We start from the raw sequence: 27,051 nt of genomic DNA, 5'->3' as shown, positions 1-27,051 counted from the left end.
AGGGAGGAGGGTCAGAGGGAGAAGGAGACTCCCTGCTGAGCAGGGAGCCTGATGTGGGACTCGATCCCAGGACTCCAGGATCATGACCGGAGCCGAAGGCAGTCACTTAACCAACTGAGCCACCCAGGCGCCCCTCTGTTGGATATTTTAAATTGACATTTTAACAACAGTGATTCTTTCAAGTCACAAGCATGGAATTTATTTGTGTCTTCTCCAGTTTCTTTCATTAATGTCAAAAGTTTGTGTTCTTTTATTCTCAGTTTAGTTATTTGGACCTGATCTGCTTTTGTTATCTATTCAAATGTATTGATACATATATGGACCTTTTACTTTGAGGAAGAAGTAGGAATTGGATCGGGGGAATGGTATGGCATCTATTGGCAGTCACTTCCCTTGGCTGGGGTTAAGTTTGATGGAGATAGGGTTGGAGAAACATAGCACTTTTAATAAACCAAACAGCTCATGGTCCAACTGGAGATTCCAATTAGCTTGTCCTATTAAAATTATGTCTCCAGCTGAGAATCACTATATTTTCTTTGTACTAATAATTTTTTTCCAGCTTTATTCTCCATGGCACATTTTAAGAAAATAATAGGTTAATGCATTAATTCCCAAATATAAAATTGTAATGTAATATTGAATATGCTTTTCAAAGTACACACATCTCTCCTCCCAACCACCCCAATTCTGAAATGACCTGTCTTCCGTGTATGTATAGTCCACCCTCCCTTTGTACCCCTACCCTAGCTTGAGAATAACTGAATCATAGGCAAAAACAAAAAGAATCCTGTCCATAGTCAACTTTGGGAAACTCTGGGCCCACTCATTACAAGTAGGGCATCTTCATTTCAAGAGTTGTGTAGTGTCTTTACTCTAGAAATGGCACCAGGATCACTCTGGCAACTTGCAATGCACAAGGGTGTTCTGAACATGGCCACCACCTGCAGTGGGGATGGTGGGTTACCTCACTGGGGAGGATCACTCCTGAGGGGAGATCCTTCACAAGGCAGAGCTAGAGCACCAAGGGGATGCTGAAAACACTCTGTCACGAGAGGGACTAACTGCTGAGAAAGCACACGAGACAACACTCGCATTCGCATAGAATGAGGAGGGAGGTTGATTTCAGTGAGCAGGTGGCTCTGACTCTGCATAAATAGATAAGGGCAAGAAAAATGTAAATTAATGTAAACCTCCCCATTCTTCCTTTGTATGCTTAGAATTGGAGATATCTGGGGAGACGTATGTGTGTACAAGAATGGAAAAAGGAGAGATAACATGATTGACCCATGCTAGAGAACTGGTGAAATGCATTATATATCCATGATATAATTTATGTAGCCTCAAGTGTGTTCTGTTGGGATTCTTTTATTATGTAGAATATTCTTAACATATTTCTCTGTCATTTATGACTCTCTGTTACAGCAACACCAGTAACAGTGACAAAAAAATAGAATAAAGATTCTGGGAAAACTTAAGTAAAAAAGGAAATTCATTGGTGAAGTATGGGAAAGCCTACGTAATTCAAGGAAAACTTTAGGGAGAGCAAAAAGCGGGGTTGCTGAGGGGATCTCATGAGGAGAAACCAGTGAACTTCTTTTCAGTCTGTTACTATCAAAAGAAATCACTTTTAACCCCTTTACATCCTCATGTGTTCCAAGAAGAAGTCTTTCTTTCCTTAATTTGTATCCAGGCAAATTTTTAGCTAGAGGAAGGCAGGATTTTCTAAAGCTGTATACAAGAGGAAAGGTAGAAGGGTAGATTCTCAAAAGCAAGTTGGGGTATTGATCATAGAAGGAAGTGTGTTCATGTGTGTTATCAGTTTTCCTGGTTAAAGTCCCATTTCTACTGTGGCCTAGCTATGTGAGTTTGGCAATATGTTAGGGTTCTCCAGAGAAATAATATATGTATATATAGATCAGCTCAAGCAATTATGGGGGCTGGCAAGTCTAAAATCTGCAGTGGGCCAACAGATTGAAGACCCAGGAAGGAGCCCATGTTGCAGGTCAAGTCCCAAGGCCATTCGCTGGCAGAATTTCTCCTTGCTCAGGAGAGGTCAGTCTTTTGTTCAACCAATTGGATGATGAGCCCCACCCATACACATTATTCAGGGCAATCTGCTTTATTCAAAGTTCACCAATTTAAATGTTAATCACATCCCAAAACCCTCTCACAGAAACAGAGGGGATAACCACAGATCTGGGCACCGTGACTCAGCCCCGTTAACACAGAAAATTAACAATCGCAGGTAAATTACTTAAACCCTCTGTTTCTTTCTTCTCTCACCTGTAAAATTGTGATCATAACAGCTCTAATCTCTCAAGGCTGTTCACATTATTAAATGAAATATTAAATATAGAGCACTTAGAATAAGGACTCAATAGCTTAATAAATAAATAATAACTCTTTCCTGTGGTATCAGTGACCTGGCCCCAAAGTCCTCGCTGATACACCTCCATCCATATCCCTTTGCCACACTCCAGCCCACTGACGCTCCTTCTGATTCCCAAAGGCACTAAGCTCATAAAAAACACAGCTCTATTGCCAAGATGTCCATCAACAGATGAATGGATAAAGAAGATGTGGTGTATATATACAATGGAATATTATGCAGCCATCAAAAAAAGAAATCTTGCCATTTGCAATAATGTGGATGGAATTAGAGGGTATTATGCTAAGCGAAATAAGTCAATCAGAGAAAGACATGTATCATATGATCTCACTGATATGAGGAATTCTTAATCTCAGAAAACAAACTGAGGGTTGCTGGAGTGGTGGGGGTGGGAGGGATGGGGTGGCTGGGTGATAGACATTGGGAGGGTATGTGCTATGGTGAGAGCTGTGAATTGTGTAAGACTGTTGACTCACAGACCTGTACCTCTGAAGCAAATAATACATTATATGTTTAAAAAAAGAAGAAGAAGAAGATAGTAGGAAGGGAAAAATGAAGGGGGGGAAATTGGAGGGGGAGAGGAACCATGAGAGACTATGGACTCTGAGAAACAAACTGAGGGTTCTAGAGGGGAGGGGGGTGGGGGGATGGGTTAGCCTGGTGATGGGTATTAAAGAGGGCACGTATTGCATGGAGCACTGGGTGTTATATGCAAACAATGAATCATGGAACACTACATCAAAAACTAATGATGTAATGTACGGTGATTAACATAACATAATAAAAAAATTTTTTAAAAAGAGAGGCAGAAAGTAAAACAAAACAAAACAATAAAAACCACAGCTCTATTTCCTCTACTAACAACACTTCTGACGCCAAATGTGTGGGTTTTCTGCACCAAGCAATCTGACACAAACTACCTGGAGTGTGTGCAGACCTCACATTTTAAGGCTCAGGACCATAAGCTGTCCACAGGTCAGACATCAGCAGCAAGTCCAGATCTCCCGGACTTCTGACTGATGGGCTCTTAATCAGGGATTCCCACCATGCCCTCCTTCAGTTGGATAATTTGCTAAAATGACCCAATGAACTCAGGAAAAGCACTTTAGTATTACTGGTTTATTATAAAGGATACAACTCAGGAACAGCCAAATGGAAAAGATGTATAGGACATGTGGGAAGAGGCACAGAGCTTCCACAGCCTCTCTGGGTACAACACCCTCGCAGCACCGTGACGGGTCCATCAACCTGAAAACTCTCTGAACTACTTTGCTTTGGGTTTTTATGACATTATGTGATATAAGCATAATTGGTTAGTTCATTGGCCACTGGTGATTGAACTCAACCTCCAGCCCCTCTCTCCTCCTTGGAGCTCAGGGCTGAAAGTAGCAACCCTCTCATCACAGGACTGGTTCTTCTGGCGACGAGCCTCATCCTCAAAGAGTCATGTCTTTAACATAAACATGGGTATCAAAGCAGTCCAAGTATCCTCTGTGATACTGCTCTTCTTTATTTATTTAAAACATTCATTGACACCAGAAATAAGTTATGCAGAGTATTTATTGTTCATATAATCTCTTATTAATTATATTAATTATTTATATTATATCAATTATATTAATTCTAGATTACTCTTATCTGCCACTTCCCCAACAGAAAAAAATACAAGCTCTACCAGAGCACAGACTTGTGTTAGTTTTCTAGGCTGCAGTAACAAAGCATCACAAGAGTGGCTTAAAACAACAGAAATCCATTCTTTCATAGTCCTGGGGATTAGAAGTCTGAAATCAATGTGTCAACAAGGCCACGTTCCCTCTGAAGGCTCCAGGGAAGAATCGTTCCTTGCCCCTTCCGCTTCTGCTGGTGGCTGGCAATCCCTGACTATGGCTTCCACACTCCTGTTTATGCCTGTCTTCCCACGGCCATCTTCCTCTGTGTCTGTTGGTCTCCAAATCTCTCTCTCTCTTTATAAGCACACCAGTCCCTGGATTTAGGACCCATCCCAATCCAACATGACCTCATCTCAACTTGATTCCAGCTACAAGGACTCTATTTCCTTTTTTTAAAAAAATTATTTGTTTATTTGACAGACAGAGAGACACAGCGAGAGAGGGAACACAAGCAGGGGGAGAGGGAGAAGCAGGCTTCCCGCTGAGCAGGCAGCCCAACGCGGGGCTCGATCCCGGTACCCTGGGATCATGACCTGAGCCAAAGGCAGACGCTTAACGACTGAGCCACCCAGGCTCCCAAGGACTCTATTTCCAAACAAGGTCCCATTCACAGGTTCCAAGGGTTAGGACCTAAACATATGTTTTGGGGGGGACGTAATTCAACCCATGCACTCCTGTGTGTTAAGCACTATGTCAGGTGCCTAAACCATAGTAATTGCTCAATAAATACTGCTGACTGACAGACTGATGGACTACCTGGAACATTGACTCCAGATCTGTCAGTGCTTGTGTGTAAGAAGTACAGAGTGAGGAAATTCAGGGATTTTTCACTCTGTAGATTTGAGATGTTCTGAATGCCTTAATCTACATCATGCAATGTGGCTTAAAACACTACATATGGTTTCCAGTTGCTGTTACTCTTTTTTTTTTTTTTTAAGATTTTTGTTTATTTATTTCAGAGAGAGAGCACGCAAGCTGGGAAGAGGGGCAGAGGGAGAGGAGAAGCAGGCTCCCCACTGAGAAGGGAACCCAATGCGGGGCTCGATCCCAAGACCCTGAGATCACGACCCAAGCCGAAGGCAGACGCTTAACCTACTGAGCCACCCAGGTGACCCCCGGTTACTGTTACTCTTATTTTTGGTCATAGATCCTTCTCTGTGGGTTATTATTTGCCCTGCTACTCCACATTTTTGCTACTCTTCAGGCCCCCAGATCAGACTCTGCCTGGGTCTCAAGGACACACAGCTAGGTTTCTGATGAAAACAAACATCAAACTAAAGTACTGTTAATGTAGTCATTTCCTTTATCACCCCGATTGTTGCTTGTTTTCCTCATTTCTGCACCAAGAGGCTCTTTTCCTCCGCTATTTTACACAGGTGTCATTTCAAATTGTGAACTCTGCTTTATTTGTTTTCTCCTTGTTCCCCTCCCACTGCCCCCCGGCCTTTTCAGCATTACCTAGGCTCTAAGTGCAGCTTATTTTGCTGACTCAGACACACAAATCCCCTACTACCTTACACCCTCTTTCAATTCTTCGCACATGCATGGATGCTAAATCAACCCACCAACTTGCATTGCAGCATTTAAAAAGTGTCTTATTAGATATTTGAAAAAAAATCTAGACAAAGCAACATTACAGTGTTGACTGTACTTATATTTTAAAGGTGAGATTGTGGTTGATTTCAACTCTTTCTTTCACAAATCTTTTAAAAACTTCTGAGGAAGTTCTTATAGAAATCATGGTTTCTACCATCTGGTTGCAGTAGCATAACGTCCCATCTCTGAGCAGCACGTTAACGTGCCTGCTTTGACCACATCACATAAATGAAAATAACTTACGGAGACCTAACTCTGTTCCATCCAATTGGTTAGGTGACCTGATGGTGTTTGATTTAATGTGTCAACAACTCTGTTGTTGCACTATTATCCCCATTTGACAGAATATGAAAGGCAGTTTTGAAAGATTATGTAATTTTAACAAATATCACACAGCTAGGAAGTGGTGGAGCCAGGATTTGGACCAAGCTCTGTCAGTCCCCAAAGTCCATTTATTTCCACTTGCCATGCCCTCTTTGCTCAGAAGTAAGTTTTAAGGAAGCACAGTATTTACACTGACTCTAAATAATGTGTATATAATGTGTCCAGTGAATATTTTATAGATGGGTGTAATTGTATTCACTCTGATACAAAGAGATGATAAAAATTCTGAAATCACCAGATCACCTTTTCATTCCTCTGTTCAATAGTTCATCAGTGTTTTCTGTCACAAGGGGTTCAAACCCATCATTTTGCCCATCTTGTCTTCTGTATGTGAACTTACAGGCTGAGCCAAATTGCAATCTCCACTTCTCCCAAGGTCACCTCACACACTGCTCCCAAGGTCACTTCACACACTGCTCCCAAGGTCACCTCTGCTACCCCACTGCCCCTTACTAAATCCTTCTGACCCAAGACTTATAAAATTCCTAATTCGAACTTCAAAGCTCTGCTTTTTAAATTGCCTGAGCCTCCAAGGATACCTCCTCTGAAGTCTCCGAAATCCCGCCATACTCTCCATGTGATCTGCCTATCTGGGACTTGAAAAGTGGTCTTTCATTTTATTATTCATTTTTTAAAAATATAGGTGACTCTTAACCACATGGGAGTATCATTAATTTGTTGGTATCTCAGGGGCCTAACCCTTAGAGGACGCTAAATAAGAATTTAGGACCTTGGACAGTGGCGGGCCCATGGCCGCAGGAGCAGGCCAGCTACTATTATTTCTTGTTTCATCCCCCCCCCCCCCGGCCTGGACAGACTATGACGTCTTTGTGTCTTCGGTGTCCCAGCATGCTGCCTAGAAGATAGCAAGTGGTCGATAATATTCATTGAATTTAACTCAATTAAGGACACTTTTGTGGAAAAGGCGAATTTCCAGAGCTGTTTGAATAATACAAAAGATTTGATAGGCTTTTAGAAAAAGAATGACATTCTGAGCACATGCCTCCTTTCTAGTGTGTTTTAGAAAGGAATAAAAAAGGCGGGTGGGGGCGGGGGAACAAGGTAGAAGCAAGTGTCTGGATGCAAAACCAAATAACATAAATTTTAAATTGCCATTTGGAGAATTATAGGAACTCCCCTTTTCTACAATAATTCAGTCACATCATTTCAATTTTGCCTTTAGAACAATCTTGCTGGATGCCTAAATTTATGTCATCTTAAGGAATTTCAAATAGAAATATTGCATCCAATGAGCTAAGAGATAAAATTCAAGAATACATCTCTAAGAGAATGCATTATTTTATTCACATAAGTAGAAATCAGAATTCTTTAGATAGCATCTATCCTATAAGAATACAGAAAAGATCAAACTTGAGGTTTCCGATTTTATACTTACTTTTTTTTTAAGCCAAAAACAGACTTATAATTGCTCTTCTAGGTTATGTAGTGAAAGAGAAAAGCGATTATTTTCAAACAGTATTTGTTTTTCATAAAGGCCACCAGGAAACAAACACCAGCACAGGCATAATTTTATTGGGATTGAAAACAGAATATAGCTGCTCAAATGCAGTTTAAGGAAGTTTGAATAGGAATAGCAAGCAAAATAGGATCAGGCAAAAACATTAAACATGACTTGGAAAGTTTAGAAATATGTACATGCACACTGTAAGTTATACCAGAATCATAGGTTGTCAGAATTGAAAAGGACCCCAGAGATAAGAACCCAGACCCATTTGTGGAAAGAATTTGCCAGAGTCAAAACCAGCCCCAGCTCTGCCAACAAGAACCAAAAGGAAAGGAGCTCAGAATATTTGTACTTGGAGTTCGAAACCACACCTCTAAGTTTTTGTAATGCCTGATAATGAATGCAGAGAGATAATAATTTACTTGTTTTATGGTTTTCTCCCTTCTCCTTTGCAAAATAAGCAGATTAAGCCAAACTATATGTACAACAGTGTGAACTTCTTGAGGTGAGAGCCTGCAAATTATCTCTTTCTACATCTTTACTCCCTGACATAAGGTTCAAGGCATATCAAGAGTAGTTGGATCTAGTAAGCACTGACTGCTTACCATGTTAATCACCTTAATGACCTGGTACATATATTAGCAAACTATTACCATTATGGGTTGGATCGGGTCCCCCCAAAAGATTTGTATAAGTTCTAACCCCCCAGTACCTCAAGAAGTGAGCTCATTTGAAAACAGAGCTGGTGAAACAAAAAACAAAAGCAAAAAAAAAAAAAAAAAAGAGAGAGAGAAAGAAAGAAAAAAAAAGACAATAGAGCTGGTGCAGCTATAATTAGTTCAGACGAAGTCCCACTGGAGTGAAGTAGGCCCTTAATTCTATTTGACTAGCGTCCTTGTAAGAAGACAGCCACGGAAGGAAGATGGCCATGTGAAGACATAGACAACGGGGAGAATGCCATGTGAAAATACAGACAGAGACTGGAGGTGATCTGTCTACAAGCCAAGGAACGTCTTGGGCCACTGGAGCTGGAAGAGGCAAGGAAGGATCTTTATCCTCAGTCTTCAGAGAAGCATAGCCCTACCGACTTCTTGATTCCGGATTTCTAGCCTCCAGAACTATGAGGGCACAAATCTCTGTTGTTTTAAGTACAGGCAGGCCTAGGAAACTATACAAACTTAATCCTCACTATGGCCTACGTGGTTTAGGGGGCTCTCATTTGATCATCTGACTGACAAGAAAACTGAGTCCCATGCTCTGGGTCATACTGGCAGAGACACATCGGCAGGTCACAGGCAGTCTGGTCCCAGAACCCGTGAGTGTTACAAATGTTTGCTGGTTAAGTGGAGTAATGTCTGGATGTGTAGTATCGCTCGAGAGTGCATGGACACGGGCAAAACCACTTCTTCTCAGTATCCTGTGCTGCATCTTATGTTAGTATTGTGCTGCCGAAGCGAGCACATGCTAAATCGTATTTTAAATACAACAACAAAACCTCTTGCAGTGGGTTTTATAACCACTGTGCCCTGCCCCCCACTTCCTACCAATTAATTGCTAATCAGATGATTAGCTCTCATTCAATTCTATTAGGATGTCTTGTATTTAATTATTTTTTTCAAACGTTTATGTGTAGAAACCCAGAAAACGGTCATCTCAGAGCTTTGAGAATCTGTGTAACTCTAAAAAAGTCTATTTCTTTTTTTCTTAAAAAGCCAACTTGTTGCAATCAAGTGAAAATATATATTGAAAATAATAAATATGTCAGGGAGCGTTAGCAGACCTCTCTACCTTTGGTCAAAGTGCATTCATGAACATCCCGGTTTGGGAAACTGTGGCCGCCCCTTTGCAGGGAATTTTTACCTCCTGCCCCACATTCTAAATAAGAAATTTGCTCGTATTTTTGAAATTATAGGGCCCTTTCTGTCTAAGGACTCCCTCCAGGCCCAGAGAAATGGTCTGCGTTGCAGGAGAACCAGTTTCTGAGTGGTGATCCTCAGGTTAGGGCAGGAGGGAGGAAAGCAGCAATGAAATGACTCCTACTGGTAAAGTGGCTCGCTGTCATTACCCAGTTAAGTGGAGAGGTGTTCTGATGAGCTGGCCTAGTGTTTCACGAGCAGCTGGGAGCATGACCAGAACAACTTCTGGTGTCCTTTTAAAACATCAAATGACAAGCGATTGCAGTAGCACTTCGTCCCTATCGTTCATATTTAAACATTTTAAAACCTAACTCCCGTTGAGGCCATAGGAGTCTTAAGCCTTCAAATGAATAATTTTTCCCAGTGCAGAGGAAAGGCCTCTTAGAGAAAGGTTGAAAGAGAAAGTTAAGCTCCATTTTACAAAGGTCAAGCTACTTAAAGCTTTGTCAGGTGCAGATGGGTCCTGGACTCCCCTTTTCAGGGGACCTCACAGGTAGGATGTCTTTGGGGCAGAGTGACGTCCGCAGGCTCCGGAGTTTTATGCAATGGGCTTCCACTGGCTTCTTCCTGGGGGCGTGAGGACGGCTGACAATAGCTTCTGTGTAAATACAGACAGAGAGGTCAGCTGATGGGGTTTGGTAGGGAACGTAGAAGCTGAAGCAGAGATCAACACCATTCTGCAGATGTTACATGGTGCTGCTATTATTCCATACGGTGTGGCAACATCAATTTAAAATTTTGCTGGCCAGCTGGGGACCTTTGGCAACTCTACTGACTCCACCGGGGCTTCTTTTTCTCATCGTATAAAATGAGGAAGTGGTACTTTTGGATCCCTCACCTCTTTGATGCCGTGAAACTGTCACGAAATTGAATGCCACGCAGGGAGAGGAAGAAGCCAGTCACTGGAGCCAACAGACCTGTCATCAGATTTCAGTTTGGTGGTTAACTCAGTGACATTGGACAAGTTACTGAAACTGTGATCTCTAGTGTCTTCATTTGTTTTTTAATTAATTAATTAATTTATTTGTCAGATAGAGAGAGAGAGCACAAGCACGGGGAGTGGCAGGCAGAGGGAGATGCAGACTCCCGCTGAGCAAGGAGCCCGACACAGGAATCGATTCCAGGACTCTGGGATCATGACCTGAGCCCAAGGCAGATGCTTAACTGACTGAGCCACCCAGGCGTCCCTCTAGTGTCCTCATTTGTAAAATAAAGATATTTTTTATTGACCTGTGGATCTATTATGAAAGTTAACAGAAATAATGAACATGAAGCCATCAACTACCTGTTGATAATAGTAACTTTTACTACATTCTCTTAATCTGTCTAATCATTCCGTCTGGATCCAAAGACGTGATCCACATTGCAGAAGAACCAGTGTCTGAGTTATGGCAGAAGATTGGAGATTTTTTAAAGTGCAGTTTTGACTAGCTTCTAGTATAATGCCTGCTGACTCCTAGTTTCCAAGAACAAGCGGCTGTTGAAAGAATGCATGAGTAAGGGAAGGAAGGAATGAATGAATGCTAGCTCGCTCTGCACAATACCCTTCAGGCACCCAGCTCTGTCTGTGGCTGATCACTCACACAAACCTTCCCAGTACCACCATGCTCTGGTTACAGGAATAGAAGCTAATTATTCAATAAAATATCTTTAAAAATATTAAGTTGTTCTTTCAACAAGCAATGGTTTACATTCAGATATTCTACTAACATCCTCCATCTAATGGATTTCTCATATGAAGCCTATAATATAGAAATCATTATCCCATTACACAGCTGGGCAAAGTGAGACTTATGGTAATTAAGACATTTTTTCTAAAGTCACTCAGGTAAGAACTAGCAAAACCAGAATTTAAATCTCGAGGTGCCTGACTCCAGGGCTACTTATATCAATTGCTACATTATAATTGCCTAAACTTGAATCTCAAGGTGCTTAACATGTACACACATAACTATATATAAAAAGGAAAACAGCCGAAGCACCATGAGGAGAGGTGGTCCTAACAGGTACTAGATAATTACTTTACATGTGTGTTGATCTTTGGGCTTGGTAGGTAGATTTTTTGACAGGGGAAAAAGGGGAGAGGAGGAGCTTTTAGGCAAATTAAATGTAAGCAATGCCATGAATAATGTTTTATATTTATGTAATATCCAGTAATTTGTTTTCATTGGAGCACAGGGTATGAAATGGGGGTAGCTGTTAAGAGGTTGCAGAGAGAAATTATAGAGTCTTAAATTCCAGTTCAAGGAGTTTCAATTTCATTGGAAATACAGAGAAAGGCCACTTGGTATTTGATCCAGTGAATGATGTGTTCAAAGCTTGTTCAAAAGGAAGGATCTGTCATGGGGAGAAGGATAGAGGGGGAGAAGAGACATTGGACCTGGAGTCAACCACAGTTGACTACAGATAACTGAGACCATGGAAAATGAAACCACAGAAAAGGAGGAGATACTGGATATGTTATTCTTTGAGGCCCTTTATAAGGGATGATACAATCAAAATACCCAAACCCATTTATTAGGATAAAATGTATTACCCAGGAAATCTAAGAATACATTCAAGATCCATTTTGTGGAGAAGTTAAAACATTTATTTTTCAGAGTACTTAAAGATGTCCCCATCCTGTCTAGTGGAATCTTTAATAATTATCTAATATGTTTGCCGAGCTTTACAGTGTTATATTTTCACATATATCAACCCTTCTGAGATTCACAGCAACTTTTTGAGGTGGCCAGAGAGGACATTACTGTTCTCATCTTGGAGATGATGAAATTGAGGATCAAATGGACTGGTTTTCCAACTCTCAGAGGATGTCAAGCTTGATGCTCGCAAAAGTCACTCCTTTCACTCTTAGGAAGGAAAGGAATGTATTAAGGACATTTAATAATTCATGACTAGGTAATCAAAACATTGCCCAAATCACACACAGACAATTCTAGTGATGATAATGGCATGATTATTACTTCGGGACACAAATAGCACCCCTCATGCCTGAATAATGGCAGACATGGATGGGGCCCCAGTGGGCCTGATAAAAAGTTGTTGCTTTGGGATGCCGAGTGTCTTCAACATCATCTACACCAGGATAAATTCTGTGCTTGCAATGGACTGAAGAGAATGTTCATGTCATCCCCAAATTCATATGCTGAAAACTTAACCCCCACAGTGATCGCATCAGGAGGTGGAGCCTTTGGGACGTGATTAAGTCAGGAGAGTGGAGCCTCCATGAATAGGATTGGTGCCTTAAGGAAGAGACACCACAGAGAGGTCCCTCACCTTCTAGCTATGTGAAGACACAGTGACAAGATTGCATCTATGAACCAGGAAATGGGCTCTCACCAGACACTAATTGTTGGCACCATGATCTTGGACTTCCCCAGCCTCCAACTGTGAGAAATAAATTTCTTTTGTTTATACACCGCCACCTAGTTTATGGCATTCTGTATAGCAGCCTGAAGAGATTGAGCCAGTCCCTCACCTACTTCTGCAAATCAGAGCCCCTCTGAATCAGTGTCCTATATGTATGTTTGAGTAAGAGAAACTGGGTCACTCTGCTCCTAGGGTGACCGACTATCCCAGTTTGCTCGGGACTATACTGATTTCAGGACTAGAAGTCTCGTGTCCCAGGAAGCTCCTCAGTTCAGGGCAAGCTGGGATGGTTGGTTGCCTTACTGTACCAGGGAGGCTGAGAAAGCAAGTTTCACTATCCCTAAGGCAAATCATTCCTTAAAACACAATGGAAATATTTAACCTTATCAAGCCACCAAGAAACAACAAAAAATGCCACTACCCAGTGATGATGAATAACTAATTCTGAATGACTAGTAGGAGCTTAACATATTAGAAAGAAATCATTACATATTTAGTGGGCATCTAATTTGTTAGCTCTGGTCAATATAGATACTATCCATCTGATCTCATTGATTGGTTCATGAAAGTTTGTGAGTCTCAAACTAGGGTGATCGGTCTTTCTGTGTTCTCCAGGATCAGACTAGGTATGTAGAGTGGGTTATCTGGGTCTCTCTCCTTGCCTCCAGCAAGGAGGAAAGCAGAAACTTCTTAACAGGGAAACTGAGTGAATTCATTCTACGGAGAGGAACAGAGTCAAGGGCAGAGAGAAAGCGAGTATTTGAGAGAACAAGAGAGCAGGAGAAGTGGGGAGAGCCAAGAATGTCCTGTGAGTTCCTGAGAGCACTTTACTTCCTGGCATATCATGCGGAAAGCTCTAATAACATCTCTTGCTTGTAAATGGGGATGCTAGTTGCAGGCACATGTTGCCTAAATGTGTAGCTCTGGGAATATAATTAGAATGACTAGAGTTTCAGTTGTCTAAGAGGCAGGTTTGCACAGAAAATTATCACCTGCTTTAAAATATGCATGTGTGTTGGTTTATTACTCCTAGATTTAATTTATTCCTAATTAAGTTGTCTTATCACCAGCCTGTTATATATTCCATTTTCTAAACACCTACATTTGTTCATTTCTCTATATCTCATAAAGAATCAGGTCCTATTCATAATTCCTGGCATCAAGTATGCCAGCACACATTACATTAGTATTTTCTGAACAGGGATGCCTTCCGTGATTAAGGTCTGCTTCTTACTTTGGGTCCAAAATGCCAATGATCTAATTAATGTCTCTCTTCTGCTCTTCAAATCTCCAAGCCTCTATCTTTGGGACCTCTTTTTTTTGGACTTGCATTTAAGACAAAAGAAGATGCTTTTCCTGAGCTGATGTACGTGCTTAGATTTTAAGCACTGGAAAGTGAAAAGAAGAAAATAGGTAAATTTTGTTAACAAACACTTGTAATGTCTCTATTGCTTAATTATTTTAAAAGTCTTACAGGAAGATTTCCATGTACAATCTGGAAGGTACATAACGTACCCGCAGAGAGTCCAACATAGATTTGGTGAAGAATGAACAATCCTGTTCAAGAGTCTAGTCCAGGGCAAGAGGCTTACCATCACTGTTAAACTGCAAATACCCAGGGACGCCTGGGTGGCTCAGTCAGTTAAGCATCTGCCTTCAGCTCAGGTCATGATCCCAGGGTCCTGGAATCAAGCCTCGCATTGGGCTCTCTGCTCAGCGGGAGCCTGCTTCTCCCTCTCCCTGCCTCTCCCCCTGCTTGTCAAATAAATAAAAAAATCTTTAAAAAATAAACTGCAAATACCCAGAACCCCAAATGAGCAAGAGTGAGCCAAAGGTGCACTAAGGTGCTCCTGGTCAGTCAATCCAACACTGAGGCAAATCCCTTTCTTAACCTGCATCTCAAGCCCCCTAATGTTGGCTACTCTTGATTCAAGCCACTGATTATCAGACAAAAGAGGAGTAGATATGTGATAAGGAACTCAAGACCTGGTTGCCTTCCCTGGAAAGCAAAGGAGCCCCCTTCTCAGCTTGTGCACTATTCTTGTGATTTGTAGAAAAAGTTTAAGGTCAATTTATAGCTGTCATGATTGTGAAGCACTTAGACTATATTAAAACTCCAGGATTAGCAGCACATTTTTCCTTTTTAGGAGGCTTAGGTGAATACAAATTTTATAAATAATATATGTATATTATGTCAGTGCTCTACCAGCAGTTCTTTTTATTTTATAAAAATAGATTTTATTCTTCCGAGCAGCTTTAGGCTTGCAAAATTGAGTGGAAGATATAGAGATCTCCCATATATCCTGTCCCCCCACATATGCAGAGCCTGCTCCCACTGTCCACCAGAGTGGTACTTTTGTTACCTTTGATGAACCTGCATTGATGTGTCATTATCATTTGGAGTCTATCGTTTCCATTAGTGTTCATTCTTGCTGTTTTAGGTTCTACTGGTTTTGGATGAATGTGTAAAGGACACGTATCTGCCATTACAGTATCCTACAGAGTAATTTCACTGTCCTAAAAATCCTCTGTGCTCCATCTATTCATCCCTCCCCTCTTCTTAACTCCTGGCAACCACTGATATTTTACTATTTCCACAGTTTTACCTTTTCCAGAATGTCATATAGTTGGGATCATACAGTATGTAGCGTTTTCAAATTGGCTTCTTTCACTTAGTGATTTGCACTTACATGTCCTTCGTGGCTTGCTAATTCATTTCTTCTTAGTGCTAAATAATATTCTGTTGTCTGGAAATACCAGTTTTTCCACTCACCTACTGAGAACATCTTGGTTGCTTCCAAGTTTTGGCAATTATGAATAAAGCTGCTGTAAACATCTGTGTGCAGGTTTCTGTGTGGGCATAAGTATCAACTCCTTTGGGTAAATACCAAGGAGCACGACTGCTGGATCATATGGTAAGAATTTGTTTAGCTTTGTAAGAAACCACCAGACTGTTTTCCAAGTGGCTGTGCCATTTTCCATTTCCACTAGTAATGAATGATTTGTGTATTTTTTTAAATTTTTAATTTGTGCATCCCTTTGGGTCTTTCTTAAGTCTAAAAACTTGATATCTCATCTTGTTTCCACCGAATAGCAACTGAAAATCAAGCTTATCTACATCTCATATCTTCTTATCACTGCCAAACTACTTTAAAGAAAAACCTGCATGTACTTTCTCCCTTCCTATTTATTACCTTGAAAATCACACCATTAACTGGAAATTTCCTTCTCCCTCAAAGAAAAATACACAAAGCAGTGATATTGAAGGTATCAATTATAATGGATTATTAGTTCTCATGTTTTTAAATCTCCTTTCTACATTGGGCATTATCAAGCATCCTCTTGTAGAAACTCCGTTTTTTTTTGCCATGAGGACATGATTTTCTGATTCTCCTTTTATAACTGTTTATCTCCACCCTTCTTCCAACCTGTAAAATATAATTCCCTGGCAATAACTTCTTTGTTTTCATTCTTTTCTTCCCTTTCAACATTGTTTATCCTAGTTACCATATGTTTCAGTATTGCAAATCTGTGAACTGACTCTAAAAGATTGATTTCCAGACTTGGCCATCCACTAAATTCCAGTTTCACTTCCCCAATTAAATACTCAGAAGATCCCCAGCTCTAAGGCTTGGTGTTCAAAAGTGGATTGACACTTTTTTCCCCTTGAATCACTCCTACTATGTGTCTTCACAGCACAGCCATCTCCACCCACCCTAAACCTCTAGGCATCTGGACATGAAACTTCAATACTTTGAAGAAAATACAGATTTTTCTCTTTTGATCCCACACTGAATCATTTGCCAAGTTAAGTCAGATAGGCTGCCGGATACTTCCTTTTTTGCTCTCCTCCTTTTTAATAGCTTCTAGTCTTTTTATTTCTCGCCTGGATTTCTGCAGGCACCCTCCCGTTCAGGGATTTTTTCAAGGGTGAGTTTTGGCAAAATGGGGGGGTGGGGAACAGAGCATGTCGTGCTAGGAAGTCCTGTCAAGGTTTTGTTGGTTGGCAAAAGGAGATGTTTGTGGTGTGCAGGCAAGGTGCTTTATGAGACTTGGACTTCAAAATACCTCCTGTGTGTCTAGGAATTCATGTGTGTCTAGGAATTCATGTGTGTCTAAGAATTCATAAACCCTAAGGGGACATGAAATGATCCGCATGGAGGAAGAACATTTTAGATCTTTTATTTTCCAGGGACACTTATTCTGTGTCCAAAAACAAAATAGAAAAAGGAGATAAGCATTACTAGGACTTAATGTATGTCTCTACCTTGACCCTCTCCCTTGTTCTATGGGGCGGGGGGCTTACCTGCTACCGAGCAAGAGAAGGTAGTGGGAGCTCCTCTCCAGGGGGGCACATAGTGCCCTCACTTACGCCTTTTTTGCCACATCATGCCTTGTGTCTCAGTTAGGTATATGCTGATAATGGATCTACAGATTATTTTATCTAGCGCTAATTAACAAGCCCTCACAAAATAAAATGCTTAAAAGTGCCAGGAAAATTACAACAAAATATGAGGAATTAAGCACAAACAAACCAAAAAAACCATGGCAAAAACAATTCTTCTATTCTTAATATAAGCTCTTTGTCACTCACATTGCAATACAACATAATGATAATCTAACCAATAGACAAGAAATGGGCCTCAAACTCTCTAAATCAACAAAAAGACTATTTGATATTTGGCTAAAGTTCCTCTTTAGTTGAGGATAAAGCTTGCCTATGTGTACACGTGCCTTGAGGTACTAGCTAAAGATAACATGGAGCGGTCAGGATCAGTAAGATACAAAAACAACTAAGCCTAAATAACATGTTCAATTATATAAATGTGTGTGTGTTTATTGTACTGAAAGCAGAAGGATTTATTATGCCACCCAAAATCTTATAAATGCATATTTGAAATATTGTTTATTTCACCTTTTTAATTTCTATATTTGAAAAAATAGGTATATATTAAGTAAATTTATTAAAGATAGACTTTAAACTTTCTACCAAAAGTACACATGAAGAAAATGTCTGGAGACAAATGTCCTTCACCAACTAAGACAGAAAAACTTGCTCCAAGTAAGTAAATTCATCACTGAGATTAGAGCACATGATTAAAATTTATATTATGTTACATTTCAAATGATATAATTTTTTTCTTAAACATGATCTTTTGCTTGCTGTTTGGTCAAAACAAGTTATTTTAAAAGTTCTAATAAAAGAAAAACAGGAAAATATTCTCCTTTTCAAACTGGGGCCTGGGATTAAAAAAAAAACTTTGGGAAACATTTAAGGAACAGTATTCTCAATGATTTTTCTGTCTACAGTCTTCTTCTTCTGTTTAGTTTTCTGTGTATTTGTGTGTGATTGTGTTTGTAAAATTTCAAACATATATAAGTAACCAAGAGTTTTAGCATTACAAAAAATGCAACACACAAAAAATCAAAGGAGTTAAGTAAAAATCCTGAATTCTAAATTTGAATTGAAAAAATTTTTCTCTTTTTTTTCAGATGTAGTGTTCAACAATTTATCAGTTGCATGTAATACCCAGTGCTCATCACATCACGTGCCCTCCTTAATATAAACTCATAATAACTTTTCTCTTTAAAAAAAAGTCTGTATTTTCTAATGTGGCCCATTAAAAATTTTAGGCCTAGAAATAGGACAAGTCCATGAACAGACATTTCTCCAAAGAAGACATCCGGATGGCCAACAGACACATGAAAAGATGCTCAATGTAACTCATCACCAGGGAAATGCAAATTAAAACCAAAATGAGATATCACCTCACACCTGTTAGAATGGCTAAAATAAAAAACACAAGAAATATCAAGTGTTGGTGAGGATGTGGAGAAAAGGAAACGCTCATGCCCTGTTGGTGGGAATGCAAACTGGTGCAGTCACTGTGGAAAACAGCATGGAGGTTTCTCAGAAATTAAAAATAGAACTAACTTTTGATCTAGTAATCACACTACTGGGTATTTACCAGAAAAATACAAAAACATTAATTCAAAGGGATACATGCACTCCTATGTTGATTGCAGCATTATTTACAATAGCCAAATCATGGAAGCAGCCCAAGTGTCCACTAATAGATGAATGGATAAAGAAGAGGTTGTGTGTATATATACATATATATGTATATATACACACAATGGAATATTATTCAGCCATAAAAAAGATTGAAATCTTGCCATTTGCAACAACATAGATGGAACTAGAGAGTATAATGTTAATGAACTAAGTCATTCAGAGAAAGACAAATATCATATGATTTCACTCATATGTGGAATTTAAGAAACAAAACAAATGAACAAAGGAAAAAGAGAGTCAGACCAAGAAACAGACTCTTAACTATAGAGAACAAACAGAGGGGTGGTGGGTGGGGGATAAGCAAAGCAGGAAAGAAAAAGAAAAAGGAACAGCGGTGAATCTGGTAGCAATGAGCATCCCTATTGTCTAGATTATAGCCTCTAAATTCTTGAAAAGTTACTGATTTTAGATATTACAAAAGAAAAGGACCAGATGAGCCTAGAACATCTCGTTGTGCCAAAAAGCAAGAAAGTTATCAAAGACAAATCAAAAGGATTCCACTGCCACTGGATTAAAACACATCATCAATGTTACTATCACATACTCAAGTGGGATAGATGACATGTCAAAATAATCTCTGGTGACCTATGGAGGATCATAGAAAACCAATTTGTTATTTTGAAAACTGGTAAATAAAGGGAAGTAATTAAGAAATAACTTGATCTTACTATATGTACTCTATCTCAAAGTAATGAAAAAACAACCATTGATGGAAAAGTTCTTTTTTCTTTAATAGAAAGGCCAACTATTAGAATATTAATGGAAAATTGGAATCCAGAAATGATCAACAAGCTAAAAAGCCAGTGGAGATTTTTCTAATGCATAAATCAAGCTGACAACTCCTAAATCAACTGATTAATCTTAACAAAACACAGTCAGACGCTATGGCGCTCTTGATGTTGTTCAACAGGAAGTATACACCACCACCTATGGAATGTTCTTTCTGAAACAAACAAGCTAACCTTAAACAACATCGATCAAATGCAATCAGCAAAATTTAGAATGTGAGAAGCTCTGAAGGACAAATATTCCACTTACTTCAAATAAATTTCCATAAAAAAAGAGCAGAAACCATAGATTAAAAACTTGAGAGGCATATCAATCAAATGCATTCCAGCATGATCAAGCAAACTTCAGGCAAAAACAAAACCAAACAAAATTGTGGAATAGTTGGGTAATTTTGACCATTGATTTCATAATACCAAGAAATAATTGTTAATTTTTTATTGTTTTATAATAGTAATATTGACAGTTTAAAAGTCTTCTCCTTCTAGATACACATACTGAAGTTTTCATGGAATAAAAGTAAAGAGTATCTGAGATTTGCCTGAAAATAATCTAAGATTGAAGAGAGTGAGAGCAACTTTAGAAGAAGCAAGATTTACTATGTATTGATTATTGCTGAAACTTGGTAATGGCTTTATGGGGGGCTTATTATTCTATTTTGTCTATTTTTGACATGATCAAAATTTTCTGTAATTAAAGAACTCAGGTGTACAAACAGGTAGGAATAATAATTTAATGATCAGCAATATACACGTCACCTAACTTAACAAGTTAATTTACAAATATAAGTGAAGATCTCATGGTGTGCAATTGTATAAATCAGGGTTTATGTAGGTATGGTTACACATTCTGGATTCTTAGTTCTGTTTTTATTGTCTCCCTTCACTGGTAGATGGATTTTCTTTGTTAGTCTGCTTTTTTACTGAAAGATTAGCTTTAAATTCTTCAGGCTTTCCATACAAGTGTGTAAGTCACCAGCTTGCAAAGGTTGCAAGCCTTCATCCTGACCTCGGAATACCTGTGGCGAATCAAACCCCCCTGAGGGGTAAATGATTGCTGATTCAGCTTTATCTACTTTTGGACCCTGTAGATTTCCCTTACTTTCTTGCAAGCTGGATATTTGAGAGAATGTTTGTTGTATTTTAGTCAACATGTTTGGATATTTTGCAGAAGAAAAGTTTGCAGATTATCTACTATGTACTTTTCTAGAAACAGAAGGCGTTTCATATTTCTTACAGCTCCTAGGTGAATCTCCTTGGTACACAGGCCTGTATAAAATTATGTATTATTATCCAACCATCACATGTTTCTTATTTGCCATCAAATAAAAGCATAAAAAATAATTTACCCTAGCTTTCAACTTCCTCCAGTATATAATCCCCAGATTTGGAAGATTTTATTTCCCACCCATTTTTGCATTAGGCAAATTTTGTTCATTTCTCACTAATGTCCGTTTTCCTTGCTTAGGCTCATCCGTCCACATGGGGGGTCTCTCTCCTCATCTCTGCATGCCCCATTCTTGCTTCCTTCAGAGGTTATCACCTCTTCTGCAAAACTATCTCCAAATCTCCCAGATGATAAAATCTTTTGCTCTTCAGAACTCTCCCTCAGGAATTCATCTTTTTTTTTTTTTAATTTTATGGTACCAAATTTTTATCTGTATTTTATCTAATTTTATATTTCTTATTGCTTAACCTTCTCAGTTTTAGCACTCATAGTTCATCTTGGCATTCCCTAAGTTACAGACAAGGACTTTCATGTAGCAGAACGTAATAATTTTTGGGGTAGGAATAAATATGTTACAAAAAAGAATGTCTATTACTTTAACAGCTGTATCTTTGCAAACCAAAAGATACCTGTGAACTGAGATCACCTGTGTTAATATAATGTCAATGAGACTGTAGAACCCCTAGATAAGTATAACTTTGTTGTTTGCTTCAGGAATATCTTCCTAGGAAAGAGAAGACCACAAACCAGTAAATATCTTCAGTGTTTGCTTCAGGATATGCCTACAGATCAACTATTTGGAGACAATACTCTTCACCTGAGCAAACAGCTTCCTTGGTCTTGTGTCCTCCAATCCTAAATTATGTCAGAAATTGTGCCCACTCCCAGTTAATTTCCTGTGTTAAGAGATCTGCCTTCAAATGCCCTGAGACCAGAACCCAAGGCTCAGTAACTATCCCACTTCTGAATTCTCTCTTCTGAGACACTCCTGAGATGGCCAATGGTGGTTTCCTCGCTTCTCAATAAGGGCTGTGTGGTGATATTTGGGGAGTTACTTTAACATACTCTATAAATGTTTCTGTCAATCTATGTTATATGTTATTGCAAAATTAAATAACAATATATCCTAAATTTCTCACAATCCAGGATGATGGTTTTAAGTTGACATTCACGGCACTGATGGCAGTGCTTGGAAAACAGCAAACCCCATTTGTTCTTGAAAAACTGCTTTCCAATATGATAAAATTGTATGTAGAATTGCCAATTGCAAAAAAAAAATCTTTCACATAAAATTCAGCTTTTTTTGTACTGATGGAAAACACCAACTTTTTCCTTCCTTATTTCACTCATTGGAGAACAGTTATCTGATGGTTGTTTCTAGTTCTCAGAGTCACTGTTAAGTTGGAATATTTGGTTTTGGCCATTTCAAGTCTCTTTGCTTTGGAAATCTGATTGAAGCAATCTTGTGATTTTAAACTTCCTTATGAAATATAAAACAGTGATCATTGTCCTCGAATTATAAAAGGAAGAAAGCAAGGACAGCACATGTATTAGCTGGTGACTCTTGGTATTCTGAACCGAACTACGAAAAGGTTTTTGTAAATTGGTAAAACACTCTACAAATGTAGTTTTTCTAATTCCAGAATGGAGCATGATGACTGATGCTTAGGAGGAATGCAGTAATGTTTACTGAGAGAATGACAGGTTTTAGTCTCAATTACAGGGCTTTAGAAATGTCTCTGCGTAATTTGGCATCAGCTTACATTTTCACTGTAGTAAAATTCTAGTATCAGATCCTTCCTCAAGAACAGGTTAAGGAAAGAGAGCAAAGGGATGTGGGGTAGACATGACACCTTTTGTGTCAAAGAGGACATTGGGCTGGCTGGACCCCCATAGATTGTGTTGTACCTCCTAGCCTATGTGAATGGCCCCCAAAGTTGTGACTGTGACTGAGGTCACAGAAGCGAACTTTTGCATTTTAAGAGTTGGCTGGTGCCTACCAGGAGGAGCCAACAAATCTCATTCCAAGCTTGGACTGGCTCAAAGATTTGCAGGGTTCTGTGATAACTCGGGATAAGCAAGCCTGCTCACTGCATTCATTCCTACCTGGCATGTTTGTCCCTAGAGTGTGCAGCGTCCTGCGTGGCTGGTGCTCTGGGGTCATCCTGAGGAAGGGGCGGTGTTGGAAAACAGGCCAACCACACAGAGTCTAGTCAGGGGCGTGAGGCAACAGAAAGACAACCGTCCATGAGGGAACTACAGTTGGAGCAGGTTCACTGTGAATGAAAGATCTGGTTGTTCTGTTAATGACTTCAATTACAAAGAACAAAAGAAGGGGAATAGAAAGTGTTGTTTATTGTAAGATTTTTTTTCACCCAAATGGAATATTTTTTCTGGCTATTTCTTGTTCTTGTTTCTTAAGCTCTTTGTGAAGATATAATTATATATGAAATCTTAGCCATACGTGAATGTGCAAGATCTCTCTCTCTCTCTCTCACACACACACACACTCACACACACTCTCTCTCACACACACACGCACCCACACACATCTTCAACACCATCCTGAAGCACAATAATGCCCTGTCTTGTCTTAAGGAAGGACATCACACCGTAGAGACGATGGGGGAGAAGAAATCACTTCAATTCTTTGGATAGGAAGAATAAAGGGAGGGCATAACGAAATTACTTCTTTTTGACTTGAAGAGGGAAACACAGACTGGCAAAAGTATGTCTTAATATTAGTAGATTAATCTGTAGCAAGGTGTCGACGGTGCAGATGGTGGCAGAAGTCTCAGCAAAGGAATTGGTTCCCTTGGGCTCTCCAGAGAAAGTTGCCGAACTCCTTACAGCTTATTTGTAGAAGCAGGAAGAGGGGTCCTCTACCAGCAGAGATACTCATCCCCTTTAAAACTAGGGGACATCATTTTGTTCCATCTGAGGGACAAATCCCTTATGATGCATGTGACAAGCTCTGGGAGGGCACAGTTAGCCCTCACCGACAGAGGTAAACAGAACAGAACACGATGAAACTAGGAAATCATTTGAGAGGTGCTTTATTTTCCCCTACAGTGTTTCCTCCTGCCTTCCATTTCCCTGAATGTAATCACAATTATCCTTGGATGATAAATAATTTGGAGAGACCCTCAGTAGAACATGATAATCTGCAAAACTTCCCATGCTCTAGAGCGCATAGGACTTTATGTGAGTGAAGTTTAAAGCAGTGAGCATTAATTATCCAAACATTCTAAGCTGTATCTCATAGCTTAAATGAAATTTTAAAGTCAAATTAACTTACTGGTCCTTTTTGTTTTCTTCAGTCTCTCAGAAAAGCGCCAAATGTTAAATAAAACAGCACATGGCTGGGAAAAAGGGAAGCATGCAGTTCCTGAAAAAGATAATGACCTGAAGAAGTGGGGTGATTATGGAAACATGCGGTGGGAGAGTGAGGTGGCCAGAGCATAAGAAGTATGTTTCATCTTGATCTTTTGGGACTCTGATTTTCTCATGTTCCATGGAAAGGATCAGAATGTCTATGTTTTGAACTTTGTAAGTCCTCATCACAATAATGAATACTTGTGGGATCTATCATGCGTTGGACAAAGTTCTTATAATAAGTCCTTCAACCCTATGGGGAGAGAGTAGAGCTATGATTATACCCATTTTACAGATGAAGAAACAGAGGCCCAGAAAGTCTGCATACATCATCTAATATCATATAGCTACTGAATAACAGAATCAGGACTTGGATCCTGGAGTCTGGCTCCAAGGTGCGAGCACTTTCCTACACGCTGTGCTGCTGAAATTGTGGTAACCAGGACAGTGGGCTCCTGATCTGTTCTAGTTGGATGAACCCTCGCCTTTGAGAGCACTTGGGGCTTGAATGATGCCAACAGCTGGTCCTGAGTTAGTACATAGAGTTTTTGTATGACGTGATTAAACTCTTGTCTGCTAACTACCTGTGCATCCGCATGGTACTGTTGGCGTCCTGTACTTAGATGAAGACCCGCAAAGGCTGGCTCCATTTTCCTCATCTGTGCTCCCCCAGCCTGGTGGGCTCTCCGTAAATATTTGCTGCGTGAATGAAGGGCATCGATACCTATTGCTGATGGTTTGGCTTCCCCCGTGAAAGGTTTTGTATCCTAAACGTCTTAGAGAAGAACCTAATTTTGGAGCTATGCTTTAACCAGACACTTTTAAGTTTCTTACTGGAAAGGGCCTCAGTTTCCAACTCCTGTTTGGCAGGGAGGATACAAAGAGGAAAGCATGGAGACAAAAAGCCCCGCTCTACATCTGACAGACATTCCTGCTAAAAATGCTAATAAGCTAGTGTGGTGACTCTACTCCTTGATACAGTTCCTGAATTGGTTTGAAAAGGAGTGGACTGACCCTTGTAAATGAGTGTAACTGGCTTTTTCACATGGATAGAAACTGTCAGTTTTCTGCCATCTAAGCTGCCCTGAGTCGCTCTTCCTGTTCTGTGTCGGGTGACATAGTTGTGTTTTTTTCTGATTTCATACAACCTCAGGAAGGACCTTTTCCTTTCCTTAGAAAGACGCCACCGTGATCTACACCAAACCAGGCTCCTTCCTCTCTGTGCCTTTAGCTCGCTGCCAAGGTCCTCGTCTTCTTGGTTCGTTTTAAATGTTCTTAATTTCCTCAAGAAATGGGAAGCCTGAGCCTGCTTCCTCTCTACATTTGTCATTGTTCAGAGCATAGCTATACTCAGAATTGTCAGGATAGGTCACCTGGGTTGGAGGGACAATAACATATCCGAGTCTGTTGGAAAACTGCATCGGAATACCTCTATGAAGGCAAGACATCAGCTGCAGTGGGTTACAACTCCAAGGTCACGCGCTGATATCAAGTTGGGGGCATCTGCCCTCTGCCCTCCTTCCTTCTCTTGTCCCAGGCTGTAGCCCTGTGACTGACAGTCTCTTCTCCCTGAGGCTCAGGCCTGATCCTGTAGAAGGTGCCAGAAGCCCAGACCTGGAGACATTAGCTTCTGGTGCCCAGAACCAAAGGTGAAAGCTCATAGCTTTATTTCTGTCCAGCGCTCAGGTCTGAGAGAGGACCACTCGGAAGGCCAGCATATAGCAGAGGCAATTTCTTTTAAGGCTGCTAAGAGAAAAGGGCTTATTTCCTCATTTTCTCTTTCTCTTTCCCCTTCTCCCCACTTTTAAAAGGAATATTGTCTGATTACTAACAAAGAGCTCCTCTCTTTAATGCATCCTAGAAATCTCACATGTAAAGAGATCATACAATTTCAGGTGAGAAAAAGAGAACTGATGTTTTCAAACACAGGGGCCAATAATGACCGCAGCCGTCTATTCCTTGGATCCGTGACTGCCAGTAGCTGCGGATGGCTTTGAACGTCGTTTCACGGCTGCGCATAGAGCTTCACTGATGCTTTTGAACAGTCCAGTAAGTACTGAAAAGTTTTCTTTGCATGGACGGCAGTGTTGTCGTCTTACTCAAAGAGGAGAAAACAAGAGCTATTTTACAGTGGTTAATGGAAAGAGATGAATATTCCAGGCAAACAGTTATGCTTATGGGGAAATGTGCTCCTATCCACTGTGGATCAAGTGCAAACAGTGCTGGTCCCTTGGAAGGACTCCTGCATAAAGGTACAAAAGCAATTACACGACGCAGGTATTTATCCTCTTTACAAACTTAGTGGAAAATGAGGGAAAGCACTACTGTTAAGGAAAGTAATAGGGAAAGGGAAAGCAACTCCAAATGCTATATGCTGCCCTCAATCTCTTCAAGAACTTCTCTGTGACCTCCAGTGGAGATTGAGGGCACCTGCAGCCTTACATTTCGCAAACCCACTTGTTTGGTTCACCTTATCCCATTCACCAGCCAATCAAGCTCCCCAGATGCTTTCCTCTCCAGCTTCTCTGGTTGGTTGGTCTGGTTAGTAGAGGGAAGAAACACTTGCCTTCTTTATTTTCACTGGTTGAGGGTGCGACTCTAAACCTATATAAACGTGCTGCAATTATTATCTAATCAGATGTTGCCTGACCTTGGCAATGACTTTTCCAGGTAATGTTGTTAAATGACAGTGACAATCTTGATGCTAATGCTGACATTTTGTGAGTGTGTAAATTATTTCGGGGATCAGAACTGCTATCATTTTTATGTATCAGTCTCAGTTTCTTTCCTTTATTTTT

Source organism: Mirounga leonina, unplaced genomic scaffold, assembly GCF_011800145.1.
Source record: "Mirounga leonina isolate KUSES-001 unplaced genomic scaffold, KU_Mleo_1.0 Mir_93, whole genome shotgun sequence".
NCBI classification, from domain to species: Eukaryota; Metazoa; Chordata; class Mammalia; order Carnivora; family Phocidae; genus Mirounga; species Mirounga leonina.
The sequence above is the reverse complement of the archived record's forward strand: the minus strand, read 5'-3'. Positions refer to the sequence as shown.